Here is a 6,000-nt window from a genome sequence, read left to right as displayed (position 1 = left end):
GTCATTAACCTCCTCCTATAATCTGTGAAGGAATGTGTCGAACAGGGATTCCGGGTTCCAGCCACTCTCGGCGGCCAACGTGTGGAAATCAACCGCATAGTCTGCCACACTACGGGAGTGTTGACAAAGCAGGAGTAGCTTCCGAGCAGCCTCTCTCCCGAACAACGGAGAATCGAAAACCTTTTTCACCTCCGCCACGAACTCCTCCAGACTGAAGCACACACCAGATGGTTGTTCTCACACAGCTGTAGCCCAGGCGAGAGCCCTCCTGGACATCAGCGTTATAAGGTACGCTATCGTCGAGCGGTCCGAGAGAAAGGACGAGGGCTGCAGCTCGAAGATGAGGGAGCACTGGGAGAGAAACACTTGACAGGTTCTTGAATCTCCAGCGAAGAGTTTCGGAGGAGGTAAGCGGGGTTCTCGGGAAGCCGTGGTGGGCTGGAGAGATGCGTTGCTGACAGTGGGGATACTGAGGGGCTGGGAGGTTACTGTAGTGGCTGGCTGCCTAACAGACAATTCACGGAATTGCTCCACCAATGTATTGAAGGCACGGTCATGGCGTTCCGCCAAGGTCTGGAAACCTTCCATAAGACCTTAGGGTAACTCCTCGTGTCTTTCAATGGTGGCTCCTTGGGAGGAGATGGCGTTACGGAGCTGGTTCGAGTCTGCTGGGTCAGTCATGGCCAGTTCGTACTAACACGACTCAGGATATGACCCAGATGCAGACACAGGAGACGGAAGGTTCAATACACAGAGTAGTTTATTAAACCACAGGGGGCAGGCAAAGGGCAGGTCGAGAACGGGCAGAGGTTTGTAACCAGGTCCGAGTCCGATAGGTACAGGGCGGCAGGCGGGCTCAGGGTCAGGGCAGAAAGAAAGAAAAGGTCGGAACCGGGAGGACTAGAAAACAGGAACTAGAGAAACAGGAGTACGGAAAAACACACTGGTAGGCTTGACGAGACAAGACGAACTGGCAACAGCAGGTATAAATGCACAGGGGATAATGGAGAAAATGGGAGACACCTGGAGGGGGTGGAGACAAGCACAAGACAGGTGAAACAGATCAGGGCGTGACACAAAGTGCATGATCACAATATTCAAATCTCAATAGCTCTTCAACCAAGTGATTTAGCAACCTCATTTCAACTGCCAATTATTCCTTATATAGAGAAGCATTTAGCACACCCTTTAGTTTTCTTATTTTAAATATATATATATATATATATATATATATATATATATACACTACCAGTCAAAAGTTTGGACACACCTACTCATTCAATGGTTTTTCAATATTTTTACTATTTTCTACATTGTAGAATAATAGTGAAGACATCAAAACTATTAAATAACACATATGGAATTATGTAGTAACCATAAAAGTGTTAAACAAATCAAAATATATTTCAGGTTTCAAATCCTTCAAATAGCCACCCTTTGCCTTGATGACAGGTTTGTACTCTTGGCATTCAAGAGCCAAACCTCTTGGGACACCTACAACTTTTGATATGAACAGGACCTGTTTCTGGGAAATCATGTGACACAGTCAGGGGGAGATTGGCCATCTGGCAATTCTGGCAAATGCCTGATGGGCTGTACCAAGCTTCCAAAGCTTTACCAAAACACAGCTTTGGAAGCTTCGTCCCCTTGTTCCTTTGTTCAATAGCAACTATTTTACAACCAAGATATCTGTTACGGGTTTGAGATATGGAGCGGCGCTCGCAGTGATGTGGGCTGGTGTGGATAAAATGTCAGGGCCGAATTCTTGTCCCAGTCTGCCCCTGGACACAGTAAATGAAAGTGAAATCTAGAATTATGTAGAGCATAGGCAGTTGAACAAAGATAGAGAACGCAGGTATAACTTTTGCACATTTGAGAATCCAATTGACAAGGTATGTGGCAGAACTTGGCAAGGTACATTTTTTGAGCAATTTCAATTGATAAAAGTATGAATTATAAAATATTAATAGACCAACGGTAATAAAATTGGGCTTTCAATTGTTTTGTAATGGGCTGGTGGACCAGATGTTGTAAATGTACAGAGAACAGATAATATAAATATAGGTGTATATATAAGCTATGTATGTATATCCTGATATAGCCATTTTGGTGCTAGTGAAAATGAAATGAAAAATAAATGATGCAGTGATAAATGCAGAGTCAAATATATATGGCTTTGTAAAAATGTATTTATAAAGCTGGTTGTTTGGATCCTGGATGCTGATTGGACACGTTCAGTCCCCTGTAGCTCAGTTGGTAGAGCTTTGGAAGCTTCGTCCCCTTGTCCCTTTGTTCAATAGCAACTATTTTACAACCAAGATATCTGTTACGGGTTTGAGATATGGTGCTGCGCTCGCAGTGATGTTGGCTGGTGTGGATAAAATGTCAGGGCCGAATTCTTGTCCCAGTCTGCCCCTGGACACAGTAAATGAAAGTGAAATCTAGAATTATGTAGAGCATAGGCAGTTGAACAAAGATAGAGAAACGCAGGTATAACTTTGCACATTTGAGAATCCGGTTGACAAGGTATGTGGCAGAACTTGGCAAGGTACATTTTGAGCAATTTCAATTGATAAAAGTTGAATTATAAAATATTAATAGACCAACGGTAATAAAATTGGGCTTTCAATTGTTTTGTAATGGGCTGGTGGACCAGATGTTGTAAATGTACAGAGAACAGATAATATAAATATAGGTGTATATATAAGCTATGTATGTATATCCTGATATAGCCATTTTTGGTGCTAGTGAAAATGAAATGAAAAATAAATGATGCAGTGATAAATGCAGAGTCAAATATATATGGCTTTGTAAAATGTATTTATAAAGCTGGTTGTTTGGATCCTGGATGCTGATTGGACACGTTCAGTCCCCTGTAGCTCAGTTGGTAGAGCTTTGGAAGCTTCGTCCCCTTGTCCCTTTGTTCAATAGCAACTATTTTACAACCAAGATATCTGTTACGGGTTTGAGATATGGTGCTGCGCTCGCAGTGATGTTGGCTGGTGTGGATAAAATGTCAGGGCCGAATTCTTGTCCCAGTCTGCCCCTGGACACAGTAAATGAAAGTGAAATCTAGAATTATGTAGAGCATAGGCAGTTGAACAAAGATAGAGAACGCAGGTATAACTTTGCACATTTGAGAATCCGGTTGACAAGGTATGTGGCAGAACTTGGCAAGGTACATTTTTGAGCAATTTCAATTGATAAAAGTATGAATTATAAAATATTAATAGACCAACGGTAATAAAATTGGGCTTTCAATTGTTTTGTAATGGGCTGGTGGACCAGATGTTGTAAATGTACAGAGAACAGATAATATAAATATAGGTGTATATATAAGCTATGTATGTATATCCTGATATAGCCATTTTTGGTGCTAGTGAAAATGAAATGAAAAATAAATGATGCAGTGATAAATGCAGAGTCAAATATATATGGCTTTGTAAAAATGTATTTATAAAGCTGGTTGTTTGGATCCTGGATGCTGATTGGACACGTTCAGTCCCCTGTAGCTCAGTTGGTAGAGCTTTGGAAGCTTCGTCCCCTTGTCCCTTTGTTCAATAGCAACTATTTTACAACCAAGATATCTGTTACGGGTTTGAGATATGGTGCTGCGCTCGCAGTGATGTTGGCTGGTGTGGATAAAATGTCAGGGCCGAATTCTTGTCCCAGTCTGCCCCTGGACACAGTAAATGAAAGTGAAATCTAGAATTATGTAGAGCATAGGCAGTTGAACAAAGATAGAGAACGCAGGTATAACTTTGCACATTTGAGAATCCGGTTGTGTTAGGCCTACTGCTGCTAGGTAGCTCTCTCTCTGCTCTCTCCCTCCCCTCTGTCTGTCCTTGATTGCAGGAGTGAAGTCTGGTGTGCGGGAGTCAGGGTTCCAGCTGCAGCTCATTCACCATAATCACCTCAGCCTTTAAGACCCGGTCAAACTTACCACTCATCGTCAGATCATAGTCAAGACGACCATATATTTGGAACCTGACTCCTGCCTCCGCTTCACTCCTGCCACCACCATCCTGCTCTCCACTACCGGACCTCTCTTTTGGACTCACCACGGACACTAGGACATTACGGTACCACACCTGCCCCTGACCTGGATCTGTTACCCTCCCTGTAACCTGGACTTGCTCTTCCCCTATTATTGGAAACCTGGACTATTGAACATTTTAAATAAACCTGTTAAACCTTCTCTGGCTTGGTGTACTTGTCTGCATTTGGGTTCTAATACTGGTAAATCATAACAGTATGATCTGACCATCATGAACCCAGCAGACAGTAGCTTGGATACCACCCCAGAGTGCACTCAAATTTGGACTGCCATAGCCAATCAGGGCATTTTACTTGGCCAACATGATACCCTGTTTAAGACGATTGCTGAGGACAGTCAGGTGCTGCTTAATCAGGTTCAATTACTCACCAATCAAGTGTCTGCCCTTACTACCCCTTCAGCCCAGATCAGAGAGCCTTTTGTTCCTGCTCCAGAGCGCTATGACGGGAACATGGGAACCTGTGGCGATTTTTTGACTCAATGCTCGTTAGTGTTTGAACAACAGCCCCTCACCTACGCCTCAGAAAGAGCCCGTATTGCCTACCTTATCAACTCTACTAGCGGTTCCGCTCGTGCCTGGGGATCCGCGGTCTGGGAGAGTCAGTCGGACATTTGCAACGCTTCGTTGCCTTCACCACTGAGATGAGGAAGGTTTTTGACCACCCTGTACGAGGCAAGGAGGCTGCGAAACGGTTGTTTTCTCTTCGGCAGGGGGCTCGCAGTGTGGGCGGAGATGGCAGTGGAGTTTCGGACTTTAGCAGCAGTGAGTGGTTGGAATGACGAGGCATTACAAGGAGTGTTCATCAATGCTTTGTCTGAGACTTTAAAAGATGAATTGGTGTCATATGATGAATCGCCTACGCTGGATAATCTTATTTCACTCACCATCAGGTTGGATAATCGGATTCGGGAGCGCCGCCGGGAGAGGAGTGTTAGTTCCAAGCAACCTGTCTGTCATCAACAAACTCCTCCCCGCATCTTCCCCTACGGAGAAAGCCGTGTCTTCCCGAGTCGATACGAGGAGCACTGAACCCGAAGCCATGGAGGTGGGTCGTGCACGGTTGTCCTCAGAGGAGCGTGCACGTCGCATTCAGGCTCGGGTCTGCCTGTATTGTGGAGAAGCTGGTCATTTCGTTCCTTCCTGCCCAGTTCGTCCGGGAAAAGGGCCGGCTCATCATTAATGGGAGAAGTTTTGGTGAGCCGAGCAGCGGATTCTTCCTCTTCTCCCCGCATTCTGCTCCAGGCATCCCTCCAGTGGCAGTTCCAGAATCTCTCTGTTAGTGCGCTGATTGACTCTGGTGCAGACGAAAGCTTTTGGATAGAGAGTGGGCTCAACAAATGGATTTGGAGACTGTTCCTATGGACTGTCCGCTGCAGGCTAAGGGTCTGAATGGACAATTGTTGACCCATATTACCCATCAGACTGTTCCTGTTTGTCTTAGAGTGTCGGGAAATCATCAGGAGAACATTCAATTCCATATTATCGACTGCCCACAGACCCCTCTGGTCCTTGGTATCCCCCTGGCTCATAAGACACAATCCACACATTGATTGGGTGACAGGTAGAATTGTTTCATGGAGCACATTTTGTCATGTGAATTGTTTGTGTTCTGCTCTGACTCCTGCCAGTACTGTGCCTCGACCTCCACTGGAGTCCATGGATCTTTCTAATGTTCCTGACGTGTATCATGACCTGGCATCCGTTTTCTGCAAACACAGAGCTACTTCTCTTCCTCCTCCACCGGCCTTACGACTGTGCCATTGACCTCCAGCCAGGAGCCCCGCTCCCCCAGCAGTCGCCTGTACAATCTCTCCCGGCCGGAGACGGAGGCTATGGAGAACTACATTCGGGACTCCTTGGCGGCAGGTATTATGCGTCCTTCCTCGTCACCTGTAGGAGCGGGATTCTTTTTGTTGCTAAGAAGGATAAGACCCTCAGACCC

General features: G+C 45.4%; 1 protein-coding gene across 2 annotated transcripts in view; it reads left to right on the top strand.

Moving 5' to 3' along the window:
* Positions 1–3,062: 3,062 nt before the first annotated feature.
* The window catches only part of LOC121570370 (interferon-induced protein 44-like), a 42,325-nt gene continuing 39,387 nt past the window's right edge, over positions 3,063–6,000 (top strand). The window contains exon 1 of one of the 2 annotated variants that reach the window (XM_041881830.2): positions 3,063–3,156. The gene's annotated coding sequence lies outside the window, so the exon portion shown is untranslated. Of the gene's footprint in view, positions 3,157–3,711; positions 3,781–6,000 lie in introns of those variants that run through there. The other variant, XM_041881829.1, reaches the window with a different exon arrangement.

The sequence above is a fragment of the Coregonus clupeaformis genome, unplaced genomic scaffold (genome assembly GCF_020615455.1).
Source record: "Coregonus clupeaformis isolate EN_2021a unplaced genomic scaffold, ASM2061545v1 scaf0119, whole genome shotgun sequence".
In the NCBI taxonomy this organism is placed as follows: domain Eukaryota; kingdom Metazoa; phylum Chordata; class Actinopteri; order Salmoniformes; family Salmonidae; genus Coregonus; species Coregonus clupeaformis.
Note: the sequence above shows the minus strand (reverse complement) of the source record. Positions and strands in the feature narration are given on the sequence as shown.